This window comes from Halichoerus grypus, chromosome 14 (genome assembly GCF_964656455.1).
Source record: "Halichoerus grypus chromosome 14, mHalGry1.hap1.1, whole genome shotgun sequence".
NCBI classification, from domain to species: domain Eukaryota; kingdom Metazoa; phylum Chordata; class Mammalia; order Carnivora; family Phocidae; genus Halichoerus; species Halichoerus grypus.
In genome coordinates this window covers 47,930,157-47,950,897 of record NC_135725.1, presented here as the reverse complement: position 1 = coordinate 47,950,897, position 20,741 = coordinate 47,930,157, and the positions used below count along the sequence as shown (strand labels likewise).

The 20,741-nt window shown below is 40.5% G+C and overlaps 1 long non-coding RNA gene across 1 annotated transcript in view; it reads right to left on the bottom strand.

Moving 5' to 3' along the window:
* LOC144380006 (uncharacterized) overlaps nt 1-20,741 on the bottom strand; it is a 247,033-nt gene that overhangs the window by 149,878 nt on the left and 76,414 nt on the right. The gene's annotated exons all lie outside the window — the stretch shown is intronic.

The window sequence follows — 20,741 nt, the reverse complement described above, 5'->3', positions numbered from 1 at the left end:
CTAAAAAGATATGTCCATGTCCTAATCCCCAGAACCTGGGAATGTGACCTTATTTGGAAAAAGTTAAGGATCTGGAGATGAGATCATTCTGGATGATCCAAGTGGGCCCTAAATCCAATGGCAAGTATCCTTATAAGAAACCAGAAGATGGGGTTCCTGGGTGGCTCAGTCACTTAAGCCTCCGGCTCTTGGTTTTGGCACAGGTCTTGATCTCGGGGTCATAAGATTGAGCCCTGCATTGGGCTCCATGCTCAGCACAGAGTCTGCTTGAAGATTCTCTCCTTCTGGCCCTCCCCCACCCTCACCCTCTCTCTCTCTCAAATAAATAAATCTTATAAAAAAAGAAAGAAAGAAACACAGAGGAGAGACACGGGGGAGAAGAGGACAACACCATATAAAGATGGAGGCAGAAGTGGAGTCACAAGCCAAGGAACTCCTGGAGCCACCAAAAGCCAGAAGAAGTAAGAAATGGATTCTCCTCTAGAGCCTCTGTGGGGAGCAGAGCTCCTGCCAACATTTTGATTTTGGACTTCCTACCCCCAGAATTGTGAATACATTTCGGTTGTTTTAAAGCAACCGAGTTTGGGTAAGCAGCCATAGAAAACAAATACAGTTATAAACTCAAATGCCTTATAAGGATCATACAGGTAGTCAAATGAGCAAGCAGTCCAGGTAGGGAAATTGTGGTTTTAGCATCCCATTTAATTTTTCATTAACTAAAATTGATACTCGCAAAGGCAGTGAAATAACAGAAAGTACAAGCTGTCTTTAGCCAAAGTGAGAACAAATGTCCTGGCCAAAAGAAGTATCCATCACCCAGATCCACTTAATTGTTACCATATGAAAACATGAACCCAATATTACCACATCTTCCCATTTTTACTGGATTTTTACTTTAAATCTTGTGCATTTTATTTATTTAGTTTTTAAAGATTTTATTTATTTATTTGACAGAGAGAGACACAGCGAGGGAGGGAACACGAGCAGGGGGAGTGGGAGAGGGAGAAGCAGGCTTCCCGCTGAGCAGGGAGCCCGATGCGGGGCTCGATCCCAGGACCCTGGGACCATGACCTGAGCCGAATGCAGACGCTTAACGACTGAGCCACTCGGGTGCCCCAAAATCTTGTGCATTTTAAGTGTTGGTTCAAAGACCAAATGGGCAAACTGCACACTGTGGGCCCAACCAAATGTGTTTGAAGACTGAAGTATGACCACAAGTGGCCAGTTGCAGGGAGCCCACTGACCCTTCTAACAGTATTTAAGGTAAGTACCACTGACAGTTCATGACAAAATCAAAAACAGGGCCTTGTTGTTCTCCTCCTCAACCTGGTCTGGCAGCCCAGGTCACTTATATTCAAAATCATTCTCAGCGTTGGTGTAGGCAGAGAGAAATATTCTGTTGAACCCTGAGATAGTATATCTCCTTCCTCCTTCTAGGCCTCTCCTCTTATGGTGGCTTAATTTGGACTGTGACCATTTAGAATCTAGAAGTCGTGTGTGTGTGTGTGTGTGTGTGTGTGTGTGTGTGTGTGTGTGTTTTGAAGGGTATTATGGATAGCTACTTTGCAGTGTGGTGCATGATTACTTTAGAAGGAAAAATAAAATAAAATTATTCACCAGGGAGAATTAAAATTCAAAAGCCATTTTTCTGTGCTTATTTTATCCCAAAGCATTAAAATATATTTTACTAAAAGGATTGGAATTTAGGTCAGATAAAACTGAAGATATAAAATTGACACATTGTTCACTGTATTTACTTTATTAAAAGTTGCTACTTCTGTGATCATTTATCAAATCTCTAGAGCTATTTTCTAATTTCAGACAGTAAGTGTCCTGCAGAGCATTATAAAGTAAGACATAGTTTCACTAGATTGAATTTTTCAGTCTATGACGGTGATTAGGAAGATAGTTATGAGCTTTGAAAGTGCTACAAGAATAAATTTGATGCAAAGATTTATATTGTAAGAATGAAATACTGATATATATTTATATTGGTTGAGTCCTTAGTAAGGAAAGAAAGTTATAATCGATTTTCATTATTCATCTCTGTGTTCCCATGGAAATACTCTAAAAATAAATAGGAGACTTTTGAAGGGTCCCTCTAAAAGATATAAGAATTTAAAAGATTTTCAGGAGCACCTGGGTGGCTCAGTCATTAAGCGTCTGCCTTCGGCTCAGGTCATGGTCCCAGGGTCCTGGGATTGAGCCTGACATCGGGCTCCCTGCTCAGTGGGAAGCCTGCTTCTCCCTCTCCCACTCCCCCTGCTTGTGTTCCCTTTCTCGCTGTGTCTCTCTCTGTCAAATAAATAAAATCTTTAAAAATAAATAAATAAATAAGAGATTTTCAGAGATAGAAAGAGAAATGAGTTTCCTTACTGGTGGAGACTTTTCCTTAGTCAAATTAAAGTTAAGGACACAACTCAATAAGAAGAAGACAACCCAATTTTAAAATGGGAAAAAGATTTCCACAGACATTTCACAAAAGAAGATGTATAAATGGTTTATAAGCATATGACATTGTGTTGAACGTCATGAGTCATTAGAGAAATGCACATCAAACCCATTATGAGGGAACACTTCACCCCCACTAGGATCAAGTCCATCAAAAAGATAGACAATGACAAGTGTTGGTAAGGATATGGAGAAGCAGGAACCCTCCTTCATATGTTGTTGATAAAGATGTACAATGATACAACCACTTTGGGAAACAGTTTGACCATTTCTTGTAGAGTTAAATATTAATTTCCATACAACATAGCACTCCTACTCCTAGGTGTATACTGAAGAGAAATGAAAAAATATTTCCACACAAAGACTTGAACATGAATGTTCATAACAGCATTATAATAGCCAATAATAATAGCCAAATAATAGCCAAAAAGTAGGAACAACTGAAATGTCCATTAACTGTTGAATGGATACACAAAATGTTGTATATCCATGCAATAGCATGTTATTTAACCATAAAAAAGAATGAAGTAGGGACGCCTGGGTGGCTCAGTCGTTAAGCATCTGCCTTCAGCTCAGGTCATGATCCCAGGGTCCTGGGATCGAGTCCCACGTCAGGCTCTCTGCTCGGCGAGGAGCCTGCTTCTCCCTCCCCCACACCCCCTGCTTGTGTTCCCTCTCTCGCTGTGTCTCTCTCTGTCAAATAAATAAATAAAATCTTTTAAAAAAAAAAGAATGAAACACTGATATATACAACTTTTATAAACCCGAAAAACATTATACTAAATGAAAAAAGCCAGACACAAAGCACCATATATTATATGATTTCATTTATATGAATTGTCCAAAAAAGATAAACTCATAAAAACAGAAAATTGATTAGTGGTTGCCTGTGGCTGGGGTGAGGAGGGGAATAACTAAATGGGCATGAGGGATCTTACTGGGATGATGAAAATGCTCTAAAACTATTGTGGTTATGGTTACACAACTTAGTAAGTTTGTTAAAAGTCATCAGATTGTGCACTTAAAGTGGGTGAATTTATGGTGTGTAAGTTAAAGTTCAATAAAGTTGTTTTTAAAAGTTAGAGAATCATTAAGAGAAGAAAACCTGACACATAAAATATTCTCTCTTTTATCCTATAACCAATTTGTCAACAAATTTGTCAATCGTTCCTACCAAATACCTCTTATTTTTTTATCATTTTATATATTTTAAGTGCATAACAGTTCGAAATATAACATGTACAAAATAGAACACAATGAAAAATTTTTCTTCCACTATTTTCCCTCAGCCACCAAATGCCTCTCCTTGGAAGCAAGCATTGTTATCAGTTTCTTGTATGTTTTTCTAGAAACACTTTATGCATCTCTAGAAATATGTATGTGTGTGTATTCTACCCCCAAAACACACACACACACACACACACACACAACCCTTTTCCCCCACAACTTGCATCATATTATACATAGTGTGTTACACATTTCTCTTTTTTTTTTACTTAATAATCAATAACATATCAGAATCTAAATATCACTCAAATCTTTTCCCTCTTTACCATCCCACTGCCAAGGAACTGGGTAGGACCCTGAGCACCTCTTGCTTGGACCACTGTATTTCATCTAATTTGAGATGCCATCAGTTATAAAACACACTGGTATTTGGGAACCCTTAAGAGAGAAAAAAAAATGCCACCAATTAAACTATGACATAAAATTCATTGTAAGATACATCTCAATTTCAGGGGAAAAAACCATAATGCTAAAAAGTGCCTACATATGCACAAACATGTAAATAATAAAATACGGTAACATTGTCCCAACAGGTCCTCTAACATCATCCCTGGCCCCTCTTCAATTCATCGTCTACTGCCAGAATGATTTTTCTAAGCTCAAAGTTTAATCTTTTCATGCCTCTACTAAAAATCATTTATGGCTTCCCATTGCCACAGGATGAAGTCCAAGTAACTCAGTGTGACAAGTGTCAGTGTTACAAGACCCTTCTCTTTGCTGGCGTTATTTCTTTCCACATGCTGTAGGCATGCCCAACTATTGACCCTTTCTCAAAAATGTAACGTCCTTTCAGACGTGCTTTGGTACATCTTGTCCCCTCTTGCTTGGAATACACTTGACCCTTGCTGGGAGGACCTAGCTAAATACCACTTATCCTCCAAGACTCATCTCCGGGAAAACTGCCACGAACTTCCCCAGTTCAATGAAATGTCCTTTTCTGTCCTGCCGCCCTCCTTGTGCTTGATTCCATCCAAAGCACTCCCTGCCCAGTATCGGGCTTTGCTGTTCTCTTGCCTGTCTTTGCCACTCTTATTTTTCTCACATCACCAAGGATTGCCATGGTACCTCGTCCATGGCAGGTATTCAATAAATATTTATTGAATGGATGTGTACTTTGGCTCCTGGACATAATCAACACATCTGCAATCATGGAGGTGTGGTCAGCTTATTATAGGGGAAAGTACACTGGATCTGAAGTCAGAGGATGCCGGGGGCAGGCTCTGACACTTCCAACTCGCTGGTCTTAGTTTGGTCAGTTCGTTTTTCTAAGACGTGGTTTCCTCATCTGGAACCATGAACAGTACTACTTGCCTAGAAGGGCCGGTGAAGGGATTACCCTAAGGACGTCACTGGCATGGGGCTGGTGCTCTAAACTCAGCAGCTTCGATGACAGTGACTGGAAGATCCTGCGCTGTTGGATGATTTTGTATACGCCAAAAGCAAACACACCACTGACACATGCTGTAATACCAAATGGACTTTGTCTTCCTGCTCTTATTTTATATTATTTAAAATGAAAAGTCATGCCTCTTGACAGACTTGAAAAGGTGATAGATACCATGTTTCAGAAATCCAGGTGACCCAAAAACACGTGGACCCAATTCATGCCCGGAGCATTACCCCAACCCCTGTAGGTAATCAGCTGTAACAGCGTTTTTAACCCTTCCCATGCTTTATTTGTAAGACAAATACGAGCACAGCCAAATACATATTATATTCCCCTCCTTTTTACACAAAATGTGTCATGTTCTGCATATACTGTTTTGCAGATGGCTTTTTCCACTTAACATCTAAAGGGATTCTGTGACCCTGAAGAACTGTTTGCCCTGAAGAATTCCCATCAAGTAGACAAGTCGTGGAAAGAGGGATGCTTCTGGCATCACAGCTCTGAACTATAAGCAGAAGGTAAAAGCCCTGACTCACAGCCTCAACCACAAAGTAACTGCATGACTAACACAACAAACTATCTGCCTGCTGTATCAGGCCACGGGCAAAAAAATTACAACCAGGCTGAAAGGGATACAAAGATCTTAGTATTATTTCCTTGAGATCCAAAGAATGCTGCAAACAGCACCAACACCTACTGTTTCCTACCTGTTCTTCATCACGGAAATGATATGCCCCCCCCCCCCCCAGTGAGCCTTCACCTTGAAAAGAAAAGATTATTTTCAGAATTGTAAATAGCTTCCATTTGGGGGCTGTGCCTCGGGTTTGGAACAAGATCCACAATTTTATAAAGGCTCTGTCTGTTTAGAAACCAAGATCTGGTAGTACAAGGGGCTGGTTTGGGCTCTATAAATAGTTCTTATTCTTTCAGTTTTGTTGATCACATAATTGATAAAATTACAAGTACAAGAATATTAAACATTTGGCAAAATGAGGATGTTAGAATAATAGACCTTCCTTTCCCTGGCAAGTTTAATTATGGCTCGGGTTGTCCATGTCCTCCCTGCCTTCTGATTTCTTTCTCAGGCATCCATCCCCTGAGTTGGTGACCTAAAGTCCCAAACTCTCATCTGAATGGCCCCCGTTTATCCACTCTGCTGCCCACTCCAAATCCCTGACTGCCCACTGTCCTTCCAGAAGTTCTCCACATGGGCAGGGAAACAGGCTAGTTGGGAGAAGTCAGCACAGACAACAGATTCTCCATCTCATACCCAGTAAACCACGTCACTCTGACCCCATTTATCATGTATACACACTGCAGGGAATTTAGCAGGAAGATTAAGAATGAGCTGGGAAGAGGACAGAAACCTCCTGATGTCTCAGAGGGAATTGTGTCTGACCCATAAGCCCAGCAGGTGGGAGCCTGGGTCGTCTCTCCACACTACAGACCACAAATACTGCAAATCCATCAGGCGAAGAAAAATAAGTGCACAGTTATGGGAGCCAGCTGCAAAGGCAATGAATCCAACACGCTGATCTAGAAGGAGGGAGGCGGATTAGGACATTCAGGTGAAGCCCATTAGCAGCTGATTTCTCCACAAACCATAAGGTATTGGCACAATATATTTACTATTGGTGCTGGAGCCAGAATAGGAGGAAAGTCTGAGGAATGAGCTGGAGATGGCCAGGGGGAGGAGGGCACAGGAAACAAGACATACAATCTAAGGCTCGAAGTCTGGAAATAACAAGGCATTTTAATACCTCTAGACAGTTCCATGTGATGGAGACAGAATACCAGGAAGACAAGTCCAGCATCATGGCAGAGACAAGATGAGGCTAGAGAGATGGCCAGCCAATGAAGGATTTTGGGAGGTCATGCTATGGATCTTGGATTTTCACGTGAAAGGCAATACTGGGAGCCACTGTAGGATTTTAAACAGAGAATAACGAGATTAAAGTCATGGGAAGGTCACTCATAGCATGTAGGTCATGGATTCGAGTGCTGCTTCCACGGCACCTACCATACTATATTGTAATAGGCATTCATCTGTCCCCACTAAACTGTAACCTCAGTGAGAGCGGGGAGTGTGTCTGCTTTCTCATTGTTATATCTCCAGACCCGGGTACAATGCCTAGCACACAGTTAGTCATGAGTTAATGAATGGATTGATGGACGGTGGGATCCAGTGTCATTCATCTTTCTGTCCCTGATGCTTATGTAGCGCTCAGCACAATGGAGCTAGTTGATAAAGGCCTGACAAATAAATGAATAAGTATGAACTTCTGCCTCTTTTTCCAGACTTCTCTCCCAATGTTCCCTAAGATTTGTGATCTTATAACAATAAAAATGTATCAGAATCAAAATCAGAAACGTTGCAATAACCTCTGTCTCCTTTTCATAAGCGAGAGCTCAAAGCCCAGTGCCGTTCCCCCCCGCCCACGTGTCTTTTTCCCTGATTACGATCATGGCCACCAACCACCACACACAAGGATTTCTTCCAACCCTGGCTACCGGCATTGTGTGCAACAAGACGGGGTGTACAACTTACTCCTGCCAACTAGAATAGATGGAAGAAAAAAAAAACTAGAAACAACTGATTCTGGCAGTTTTCTCTAACAATAATCACTTTCCGTTTTGCCATCTAATTGCTGCTCTCAAGGTTTAATAATTATCAGTATTGTAGCTAATACTTGTAAAATGCTAGATTTATGTCAGGCACTATCCTAAGTGATCTGTATTACATACATATAGTCATTTAATCCCCATGAAACCCAGATGAAATTCATACCATTATTATCTCTATTTTATAAATGAAGAAACAGAGGCACAGGGAATTGAGTCATTTGTCCATCACACATATTCCAAAACTAATATGTGGCAGAGTGGGGATTTTAACCTCTGCAGTCTGACTCTCGGCCTACAGCTGGGGTTTGCTGGACAGAAAGGGGGGAGGAAGCAGACAATTTATCTGAGCCTTCCCACTATTAACAGTGACTATGGGTAAATATGTAAACTTGCTGAGGCTCAGTGTTGATATCTATAATGTGAAGACAGAAATAGATACTTCACAGTTTGTTGAGAGTAGTAAATATAAACACACATGTAAAATATCTAGTTTGACTGAAAGTCATTTCTCTCCTTCACCCAAGTAGTTCTCTATTTTTAGATTGTCACAGCCCTTCGAGAGCCGCCATCAGAAACCACACGGTTTACTTCCCAGCCCTGTCCTAAACCAGCTGTCAGCTGTGTGAACTGAAGCCCCTGTTTCCTCTACTGTAACCTAGCAATCATAAAACCCATTGTAAGATTAAGTGGGATCATGTTTGAAAGGCTACTAGCACAATGCCTGGCATATGGTAAGTGCTCGGTAAATGATAGCATCTATAACGATGGCGGGAATAAGGAAGAGGAGGGGATTATGAGGAATTAAGGCAATGATGTTTTCAGCTTGATTCTCCCTTCCCACCTAAAAAAAACCTGCCATCTGCCCTCCACGGCTGTAAGAAATAGAAAATTTTGTCACTGTTACTTCCTAAAGGTAGGGAAATTATTTGAATGCCCCCCCACCCCATGAATACACTCAAACACAATAGTCTCAACTTCCAGTGTATAAAATCATCTGGGACATTTATTAAAATTGCAGATAACAGGGAACTACCCTCAAGTTCTGGTCAACAGGAAAGGGATGTGGCCCAGCTCTCACTCAGGTGATCGTGTTGGTAGCCCTGGGATTACACTAAAAAACACTGCCCTGGGATTAAATCAGCATATTTATTGCTTTGAGCCAAGATTATTTCTAAGAATCTAAATGGGACTTTTAGTGAGATTTAAGAGTGACTGTGGCTTTAAGGGGATTATTTATTAGGAAATATTTATCACTGCTTACCAACGCAAAGCATTTGTTCAACCATGGCATGGTTTAATTTTTGAAAATAAAATAAATAAATAAACAGACACCCCTTTCACAAATACATGTGTACTTAAATACATGTGAGTATTAATCTCAGCAGTTTGAAGTATCCTTAAAAAAACTTCCAGTGTAGGGTCCGCCTGGGTGGCTCAGTCGGTTAAGCATCCAACTCCTGATTATGGATCAGGTCATGATCTCAGGGTTGTGAGATCAAGCCCCACGTGGAGCCCCCCACTCAGTGGGGAGTCTGCTCGGGATTCTCTCTCTTCCTCTCCCTCTGCCCTGCCCCTCCCCTGATCATGCATTTTCTCTCTCTCTCTCTCTCTCTGAAATAAATAAATAAACCTTAAAAAAAAAAAAAAAAAGAACTTCCAGTCTATTTTCATTATCTCATACAACCTAGTCTTAAATTTCAGTCCTGCTAGCCTATAAATGGTTTTGTCCAATATTTACCTACTGTTACAAGAAGGATAATGAATTTGTGTTTTCTGTAACTCGGAAGGGGTTTTATTGTCTTTGTCAAACTTTGTTTTATTCGACTTTGTTTTATTCAAACTTTATTCCTCATACACTCATCAAGAATGTTTCAATGCATTTCACAAAGTTCACCTAGTGAAGAGTTCCAGTATCAGTAAAGACAATTTACTCATGGATAGTGTCACTTTCTAGATTAAGAAGTTGAGGGGAAGAGTTTACATGTCCACAGGCCACAAAGAAAGTCAACATGATGAATTGTCATCAAACTAATTCTGTGCCCAAATCACTAGACTTTAGCCAATCTTTGTTTGCTTTAAAGAAAAAGAACTCTTAAAGATAAACAAATGAAATTTTCATGTTTCACTTTTGGCCATTATTATGGCTTCCACGGTATTATTAAGAAGTTAAATCTAAAGTCCTTCCAGAGACAAATATAAGATCACAACCCAGTGAAGTAGATAAATTCATCTTTACTGATCTTAAAAAAAATTTTGAGGCATTCGATAATTTTTAGTTGTTTCTGGCCAAACCTTGAGTAAACTAAAAAACTAAAGAAAATTGAGAAGTGGTTCTTTTTTTTTTTTTTTTAAGATTTTATTTATTTATTTGAGAGAGAGAGAGAATGAGAGACAGAGAGCATGAGAGGGAGGAGGGTCAGAGGGAGAAGCAGACTCCCTGCCGAGCAGGGAGCCTGATGCGGGGCTCGATCCTGGGACTCCAGGATCATGACCTGAGCCGAAGGCAGTCGCTTAACCAACTGAGCCACCCAGGCGCCCAGGAAGTGGTTCTTAATATAAACCAAGTAACTTCACTCAGAGATAATGAACATCTCACGTTTTATTAGGTTTTTCTAGTATTTTTCAAACATTTGTTATGCAAAGAATTATATCAGGTGAGTATCACCAATTCCAGATCTCCTCTTCAACATTATTTTGATCAAGCATTTTTAATCCAAACATTTCTTGTAATATTTGGGAGTAAAATGTTTTAATTTAGCCATTTACACACGTTTGAAGTTAACCATTGACTCAATTTCACGCCAAATTTAAAGAAAAAATTTTAAATGCTTAGTTCATGATTTTTTAAAATTTTGCAGCCAACGAACATTTGTTCCAAAAACTATTTTGGGTCTTATAGCATATTTAATGTCTTAGCCCTGCAGTTGAGTGCTTTTAATATTATCTTTTAAAATTAGAGATTAAAACGGTCTATTTCGACTTGCTATTTATCCTATCCCTTTTAAGGGAAGAGTTATTTGTAAAAAAAGTTGGAGGGCATTTCTAAAGACTAATGGGACATCATAAATTAGAATAACATGATATCTTGGGGCGCCTGGGTGGCTCAGATGGTTAAGTGTCTGCCTTCAGCTCAGGTCATGATCCCAGGGTCCTGGGATCGAGTCCCGCATCGGGCTCCTGCTCCGCGGGAAGCCTGCTTCTCCCTCTCCCACTCCCTCTGCTTGTGTTCCCTCTTTCACTATGTCTCTCTCTGTCAAATAAATAAATAAAATCTTAAAAAAAAAAAGAATAACATGGTATCTTTGCTCAGTCGACAATGTAAAAAACAGGTGCCTATCGGGTTTCTCTTTAGTTTGACAAACAGGTGTGTGGTAGGCTGCAACATGTTGCTGATCCAGCCAGACACTCAAGTTCAGACAAAGGCAATCCAAAGCTCCTAGTCATTTTTGTTTATTCTAACTAAGGAACGTTTGTGAACTCCATCCAGTCCTGGGAGCCTGCTTGCTCAGGGACAATTTTACTGGGTACATTCAGTGGTGTTTCAAAGTTTGCAAGGATGAATTTTTGGGTTGGCTGATTTTCTTTTTGCAGAGTCTAACCTCATCTCTTGAAGCCTCCTGGAAGGCGGTATCAGTGTAACCTACGTCTATTCAAAGTAGATGTTGAGGGGAAAGTAATTCTCCAGTTTAGTGCATTTAAATTAACCTACTACTCTTACTCATTTATAGACATATTCAAAAAACCATGTTTTGCACTCAACCACAGTTTGCACTCAACTGAATCCCACAGTAAGCTATAGGAGGACACACATAAAATATAAAGAACGCTCATTCTTAGCCTAGGTTCCCTGAGCCCTCTGATCCTGTGTGAAAATTCTGTGTGTGTGTGTGTGTGTGTGTGTGTGTGTGTGTGTGTGTGTGTAATCATGCATTTTCCTGAGTAGGAGAACCATGGTTTTCCAGAATTCTCAATGGGGCACACGACTACAAAAAGTTAAAAAAAACACTGACATGGAGAGAAGAATACATGATTACTTGTCTTTGCTTTAGTATCTAGTATAATGAAACATTGCAATATTGGCTTCTTATGACCCTTCATAATCACATCAATCAAAGGCTGATTCTTGGGCCTTTCTCCTCTCCTTAGGGTTACCTTGAGCCTCACTCCAGTATGTATTGCTCAGGGTGCCAGGGCCTCTGGAGGGTTCCAGGGGCCATCAGAGCACTGGTGGGATACCAGATGATTTTAGCTGGCACAGGCATGACACTTAGATAAATTCAGGTAGTTAACAGATGTCTTCCTTCACCTTCTCTTTAGTTCTTCTGCTTATGGCAAAGAAATAGGCCCAGTTGGTATTAGGATTATTTTACCACTTCTATAACACTCCCTAGTCTCTCCTTTCAACAGAGAGAGCAAGCCTCAAGCTCAGTCTTCACAGGCTACTGTATCTGGCAAGAATTTAATAACATTTCTTTGTTCAGGGTACTTCTTTTTATAATTAGCTTCTCTTTAAGGCAAATAATATTGGCTTTCAATGTATAGCTAGTGAGAAATCTTTTTAAGTGAATGTATTTCAATTTTAAAAAGGAGAGACAACTTAGAATCATAAAAGTAAATGATAGAAATTTGGAAAACACTAAACAACTGCTAATCAAGTCATGCTTTTAATTAGATTGACTGTCTTTTGGAAAATTCAGTCTAGTTAGGACAAATCTTTTAACCAACAATAGAAATTTCTATTAAGCATTTCTGAAAATATGTGAGGGATGCCTTTAACATTAGTTAGTTAGGATGTTTTCAGATGCTTGTAATAGAAAACACAACTGGAAGTTACCTTAAACAATAAGGACTATCTCCTGGTAGTTTTAGAGCAGATTCAGTCCCTGACTCTGTGACGCCATCAAAGACCCAGGCTCTTGCCATACTTTCCTCTGCCATTCTTAGCATGTCAGTGTTGTCTTCAGATTTATTCCCTCACGATCTCCAGATAGCTTCCAAGACACCAACCCCCTTGTCCAACAATGACCAGATTCAGAAAAGTGAGAACCACTGTCCTTTGGCCCTTTCAAGTGCAAAGGAGACTTACCCCCAAATTTCCCCTATTTGCTCTCACATTTCATAGGCGAGTTTCCACCCTGTGCCTGTGTCAGAATAAAACATTGCCAAGAAAAAGTCCTCACCAGCATTGCCTAAGCCTAATCCCCAGTTACCCCCCGGAGGGACCAATGAAGATACCAGGCCTAATAACAGAACAGTATCGGGGTTCTTTTTTTTTATTTTTTTAAGATTTTATTTATTTATTTGACAGAGAGAGACAGCGAGAGAGGGAACACAAGCAGGGGGAGTAGGAGAGGGAGAAGCAGGCTCCCCGCCGAGCAGGGAGCCCAATGCGGGGCTCGATCCCAGGACCCTGGGACCATGACCTGAGCCGAAGGCAGATGCTTAACCAACTGAAACACCCAGGTGCCCCAATATTGGGGTTCTGTTGGCAGCACATATGAAGGGAATGGCTGTTGGGCAGGCAATCCACATTGTTTGCCATGAGCTTGCATAAACATAAGATTTTAACAAGTCTGGGGGTGCAAGAAGACTAAAAATTAACATTGGAGAAAAATCTTATTTCAGCGTCACAAAGAAGTAATAGAAACCTGGGCCATCAAAATACACACAGAATATGGTAGTTTTTTTCAGGGTCCAGATAGAGTAAACTCTCAAGAAAATATTACTCTCAGGGATTTAAAAAACATTAATTGGCTGATAATTCTTCTCCCCAATCCCACCTCGCCCCTCAGATCTTATGAACAGGATAAAGATATGCAAGGGCAATCCCACAGCAGTTAAAAAAAAAAAGTGGTTATTGCTGTTATTCTTAAGAATTTGATCTACTTTTTTAAAGCTGCACAATAGGTTACTATGGGGAAAAAATAACAACATTACTGGACTTCGTTGGACACTTTCATTTTTTAAAAAAATTTCACTTGTGGAATATGTCAATAGGTATCCTTATCTTACCTGTGCATAGAGCTCGTAAATGTTTTAATCTGCTCTGACAGGTAACTTTAGTGACAGTAAATGAAATAGGATATAAGCCTCCAACTCACCTCCTTCGGGTTATTTGTGTTGTAAATGCTTCCTAAGCTTAATTCTTGGCTTTATTTCCCACTCCAGAATGAATGGAATCAAATAAATGGTTGAATTAGGATCTGGACGGAGCCATGAGGAGATAGGAAAGACCATTCGACAAATATTGAGATATTGGTTGAGCACTTAAGGGATGTCAAGTTCCTTGTGTTTATTCTGATTCAATAACTCCACAATACAGACACTTTTGTCCAATTTTAGACCAAAGAAGGGGAGTGATTTGCTGGAGTTTACAAAGCTAGTAAATAGTGGAACAAAGATTTGAACCTGGGTCTTTCTGAACCCAAATCCCAGGGATTTGGGTTCAGAAAGACCCAGGTTCAAATATGGGATTTGGGTTCAGTTCTTTCTGAACCCAAATCCCATATTCTTTCCTCATCCTGCCTCCTGAGGGCTTGTGCAGCCAAATACCAAAGGACAAAATCAAGACGTTATAAAATGGGATCGAAAGAACAGGTTAAGAGATGTGGAGAAATAGAAAACCAAAAGTCAAAAACAAATCTAAGCAACAAATAGATATTTAACACCAACTGCGTCCCAAGCATGGAACAGAAGAGAGACTGGAAAACCTGTCTAGACGTGGTGGGGGAAGGGAAGGACCTCAAGAATCCATAGTGACTCCAAGATACTCTGAGATCTAAAGGGAGGGGCTTTTTATAAGTTCGTTGGTGTGGAGCCAGAACAGGGAGTAGGTGTGGCTGGGACGTGGGGATAAACAGGCACACCTGGGGAACAAGGAATGTACTTTACAGGGTGGGGTTGGGGGAAGCATACTTTATGGTGAGGTTGCCTTTTCACCGCTAGGTAAGATTTCCCTTACTTTACACTTCTATGGATCTGGCGGCACAGTCTAGCCATCTAACTCTTAAATCAACTGACACTTTTTCTCCTTGATCACAGCCCAAATAGTCACATGTTTTATACACTGGTTGAAGTTATTTTTATCATAAATTTTAGTAACCAAAATTTATCAGGAATTATTGAAGCTATGATAGTGTTACCATATTTGAGATCCCTCTGGAAAAAAGATTTTAGCATTTCTTCTGTTCACATAACAAAAAGTGGGGCTATTGTTGCCTGAGATGTCCTCTGAGTGTCAGTGTTATCTAGATATCTGTCACTTAAAGAGACTAAATATCTTTATTACGGTTGTCAGTCCAAATAATACCATGCAGTTTCAGCTGTATGACTCATCTGTAGAAAAGAATGCAATTTCTTTTAGTGTATCAATTTTAACCTGCCAATCTTCATAATGGCCTGCATATTTTTCATTAGCCCTTTTCATACTTATCAGTGCTACCAAGAAGACTTGGCAGATGTCCGTATTTATCCAAACCTAAGGAAAAACAATGTTGGTGCTAGGACATATGTTCAATGTGGGCTTACCAAGAGTCCATTTAGTTTCAACCCAAAGCTGGATATACCCTGAAAAGCAAGTTCAGGTGGCCAAACCATGCAACAGAATTTCCAGAGACAGAAAACCAAGGCCACAGCCCTTCCCCCTACCTTTCTCGGAGAGTACAAAAAAATATAGTCTACTCCACACGCTATTGGTCAAAGGTCAAAAGGCACTCTGATCAGTCTAATCCTACTAATGTCTGGAGAGTGTACATAAATTCATTTTACTAAAGATCATCCCATTTCTCAAAAAGCATTGAACTCATTTTTCTAAATGAATTTTTCAGTATTTAAACAGACTTTGGAATTAGCATGCAAAAGTTACTTGTGGTAGATTGTATTGTTTCTTATACAAAGATGATATGAAGATTGTCAGCCTGACCAAAAACTCTGAGCCTGGAGTCAGAAAGAGTCTTGGGTTCAGGTCCTGGCTCAGCCATTTGATTCCCCATTACCTTGGGCAGGTTACAAGACCTCCCTAAATCTTTTCATCTAAAACATAAAGATAATAAATTTTATTTTAACAAGTTATTGGTTTGACTCCAATGAGATGGTACAAATAGGTAGTTATAATAGTTCATGATTCTTAAGGAACTATAAAGAAACAGTAACAAATTTAAAAAGCAATAGACTCAGTCAAGGGGCAGAAAGGAAATGCATTTACGATATAAAGTGATTATTTGACTACTGAGAGAAAATTGAAGGTTTGGGTATTTTAAAAATTCCATGAAAAATACAGAGCAACCACTCTCCAAATACCAAATGATCTCCACATCTTAATCTTCAGCTTTGACCTCTACTCCAAGCTGTAGATTCTGATATCCAGCTCCCCATAGGAACTTCAAAACTATTGTTATTTCTTAACTTAGCTGAGGGTACCCATAATTCATTCGGTCACAAAATTCAGAAACCTGGCTGCCATCCTAAAATCCTCCCTCTCTCATGTTCCACCCCAAACATCTAGATCAAGGTCAACAGAGCTGTGGTTCTTGAATCTGGCAGAGCTTCAGAACGAGAGTGTTTTATAAAAATACCAAGCCTACCCCAGAGATTCTGATTCAGAAGGCTTGAGGTATGCCGTGGGAATCTGCATTCAAAAATAAATAAACAGGGGTGCCTAGCTGGCTCAGTCAGTAGAGCATATGACTCCGGATCTCAGGGTTGTAAGTTCAAGCCCCACATCGGGAGTACAGTTTACTTAAATGAATGAATGAATGAATGAATGAATGAACAGGGAATCTGATGTTCATTGAGATTTAGGAGCCACTATTATAGTGCACATGATCCCCCGATCTCATATCTGTACCTTCCTCACATCCCTACTGCAACTCTCCTACTTCAGACTCTCAGGTCTCTCTTGAATACTGAAATCACTCCATTGGTGGTCACCCTACATCCAGTACCCCTGGCCCCCACCACATTTAATCTATCCTTCTCGGTGCTGCCAGATTTATTTATCTGAACCTAAGCTTCAGAGAAGAACAGATCTAAATTCAAATCCTTGCATTACTAATTAACAAGCCTATAATCTTGAGCAAGTAATTCATCTCTCTAAGACTCAATTTTCTCACCAGGAAAATGAGGATGACACTAATACCTACTAAATGAGATTTGGATGGGATATCATTTGTAAATGATACAGAGGGCTGTTAGAATTATCATCATTATTGTCTTTGTTATCAAGACAGAAATCTAATCATGTAATTGCTGTTTCGTGCCCTCCTCCTGCTTCCAGCCTCTTTTTCAGTGAGCAAATCCCACAGTTAGAACTTCTTGATTCCAATTGCCTTTCTCCAACCTGGGCCTCTAATTATAACCAGTCACAGAGCATCCCATGATATTGTACGGGTCTTTCCAGATTTCTTCCCATGGCTCACACCTGAGGCCTACCCAGATTATGTGGTCCGGCCAAATGAGAATTACCTAGTCTGTGTGGTTTGGGTCTTCTCCTAATCAGGTCTGACTTACCCAACTACCAACTAACCAGAGCAAAGTGTCCTGACTCTAAATGAAGTTAATGAGCACAATCCTCTATATGTTTTGTACAGCACTCAATTTACCACAGATATATGGTATACATAATTATACACTCCTCTCCAAACATAAGGTTCTGGGTGATTCTTGCCTTAGCTAATACCTAAAGTTTAAGATCAGGTCCAAGTAAAGACGGTAGAAGCTCAGGTAAAGGGGACCAGTCTGGAGAGATGTCCTTTTCTGGGGGTGGGTGAGTCTGGTGCTCAGATCAGCAAGAATGCCATTATTCTTTATCGAGGGTGAAACATCTTGATTTCAGAAAGGTACATTGTGGTTGAAGCAGTACCCCTGCCTGTGGCTGGGGGTATCTGAAGTGCAAGGGGGAGGCAGAGTGAAGCCTTGGGAAGAAAGATTAGTAGAACACACACAACGGTAATGATGATGATAGCTGACTTTTACTGAGTATCCACTATGGATTGGGTGCTATGTTAATTCCTTTACAAACATTTTCTCTAACTGTCACAACAACCCTATGAGAGGTTGAGTGCCAGATGGAAAAACTGAGTCTCAGAGGAGGAGTTAAATGACTTGTCCAAGATTACACAACTAGTAAAACAGCCCACCCCCAACCCCACCCCACCTCCCACAGGAACCCAGTCATAAAAACACATGAATGAGACACTTTAGCTCACTGAGCACAGGCATGTCCCAGGGGCACTTGTGAAACAATTTGCATACTGTGCTCAGAATAGCAATTAGTGCCTGTTTCTTTAATCTCTAGGATTCCCCCCTTTTTTTAAATTTCAGGTTTTTATTTAAATTCTAGTTAGTTAACATATATGGTAAAATTGGTTTCAGGTGTAGAGTTCAGTGCTTCATCACTGAAATATAACACCCAGTGTTCATCACAACAAGTAGACTTCTTACTCCCCATCACCCGTTTAGCCCATCCCCCACCCCCCCTCCATCAACCCTCAGTTTGTTCTCTTATAGTTAAGTCTCTTTTTTTTTTAATTTTTTTTTAAAGATTTTATTTATTTGTGAGAGAGAGAATGAGAGACAGAGAGCATGAAAGAGAGGAGGGTCAGAGGGAGAAGCAGACTCCCTGCTGAGCAGAGAGCCCGATGTGGGACTCGATCCCGGGACTCCATGATCATGACCTGAGCCGAAGGCAGTCGCTTAACCAACTGAGCCACCCAGGCGCCCTATAGTTAAGTCTCTTATGGTTTGCTTCCCTCTCTTTCTCTCTTCCCCCCACCCCATGTTCATCTGTTCTGTTTCTTAAATTCCACATATGAGTTTGGCTCAAGCCAGACAGGGTTGAGCCTGCGGGTTGCAGGTGAGACTGGAGCAGAGAATGAATTGGGTGTCTCTGGTCCCACCTCTAAGTTGGCAAAACAGTTTCAGACACTGGCTTAGACAACACTGTCCTTTGAAAGCATGTAAGAGTTCACTCATAAATCTACTAGACTGCCCATCACATAAAAGTAAATAATCTCCTTGAGAATCAATTCTGGAGAACTAATCCAAAATATTCAAACATGGCCTCATTAGTTATAATCCAAAAGAAGACGAAGAAGAAGAAGAAAAAGAAGAAGACGAAGACGAAGACGAAGACGAAGAAGAAGAAGAAGAAGAAGAAGAAAGAAGAAAGAAAGAAAGAAAAGAAAGAAAGAAAGAAAGAAAGAAAGAAAGAAAGAAAGAAAGAAAGAAAGAAAGAAAAGAAAGAAAGAAAAGAAAGAAAGAAAAAGAAAGAAAGAGGGAAAAAGCCCAACAGCACAGGGACAAATAAGTAATTTTTGGCGTAAACCTACAAAACAGCCATTAAGACTTACATGACAAAATGTACATGACAACTTTGAAACAGACTGATGGTATAAGCTGAAGTTTTAAAAAGGAGTCAACATTGTATCTACCATATGGATATAATTACGTTTTTGTCCAAAGCTTAGGAAACAAAATAACAACAAAAAGAATGCAACACAGTTGGGGGGGGGGGCGGGTTTGACCCTAGGCAGTGGTAGCAGAGGTTATACTGTTTATTTTTCTGCTTGTTGGCATATTATATTTTTAATGAGCATAGGTTAATTCTCAATGCAAAAAAAAAAAAAAAACCAGAAACACTTTATTTAAAAATAAATATAAAAAGACTTTCCAGAGCTCCTGGGAAGTCCTAGAGCACTTTGGAATTGTTTCTGAGTCTGGCTCAGCCCACCCTCCTATTTTTGTCCTCATGCAGCCGTGATCCCGTGACCCAACAGCCTGGTGGCCTGCGGTTATCAGACCGATGAAGTAACTTCCCTGAAGTTTTGAGAGTTTTGCCATTTTCTCCTATACCTTATAAAGAGCCGTCAACAGGTTTTTGGCTTCATAAACGATCAGCACTTCAGTCTTCCTCCCAGCAGTCCGTTTTCACAGTGATGTGGTGAAACACAGGACCACACAAGCAAGGACTGGTTTCAATTGTTAAACATTCCCCGTTGTGTTTGGTTTCTTTTTCTCCCTGATGGGCTCCACTAGAACTCATCTGTAAACTGCTGTTCCTGAAGGATTCCCAATTCACATAGCCCCACCACCACCGCCAACACAGTGTATTCTGAACAGAAGTAGCCGGGTCATAAGCTTGCATCAACCACTGCTACCTCAGAATCCTCACCTAAGAGGAAACAAACAGGTGCCAGCCCATCACAGCAAACACAAAAATATCAAAGGGCTCTTGTTACCGTGTTCCAGTGGTCGGAACATACTTTTCAAGTTCTGTTCTAAAATATCTTGGCAGCCATTTTACGCCAGGAATCCAGAGAGGGGAAAGTCTGTTCTTGCATCATGACCAACAGCTTGGGGAAAGCCCAGTCCCTTCACACACAAACAGGGCTGGCTGCATTTGATTGCACAAAGCCCGCCAAACTGGAACTCCTTCACATCTCCTGCCTTCTGCGGCTAGTCACTCAGCACGGCCTCGGAGATTTCGTGGAGAGCACAGAACGCTCCAACGGTGCCCCTTTCAGACCTGTAAGTGTGAGACACCTGGTTTTTTCCACCTTCTGTCAGCCCTGCTTTGGTGAATAGACAGATTCAGTCAAATTCATTTCTGTAAAGCAATGGCGATACCAAAACCACATTAAAGGTATCAACTGAGGGCTATCTGAATTACTAGAAAGACACTTTGACAAACAAGGCTTTCAAAAAAGTGTGCCAACAGCAATATGAAGCCAGATGAACCCAAGAAGGTTAAGAAGAAAAAAAGCTCTAATAGTGGAGAGGGATAGGGGCATCTAAGGGGAATATAGATCTAAGAATGATAAAGAAATCAAGAGAAGAGTAAAAAAAAAAAAAAAAAAACCTGGAGCAAATTTCTATTCTGGAAAAAAACAAAACAAGACAAAAAAACCCTCAATTTTACCTCACTTTGGGTCTGCATCCGGGGATGTAAGTGACGTTGAGGGGCCCCAAATCTTCCAACAGGACTAAATTCACT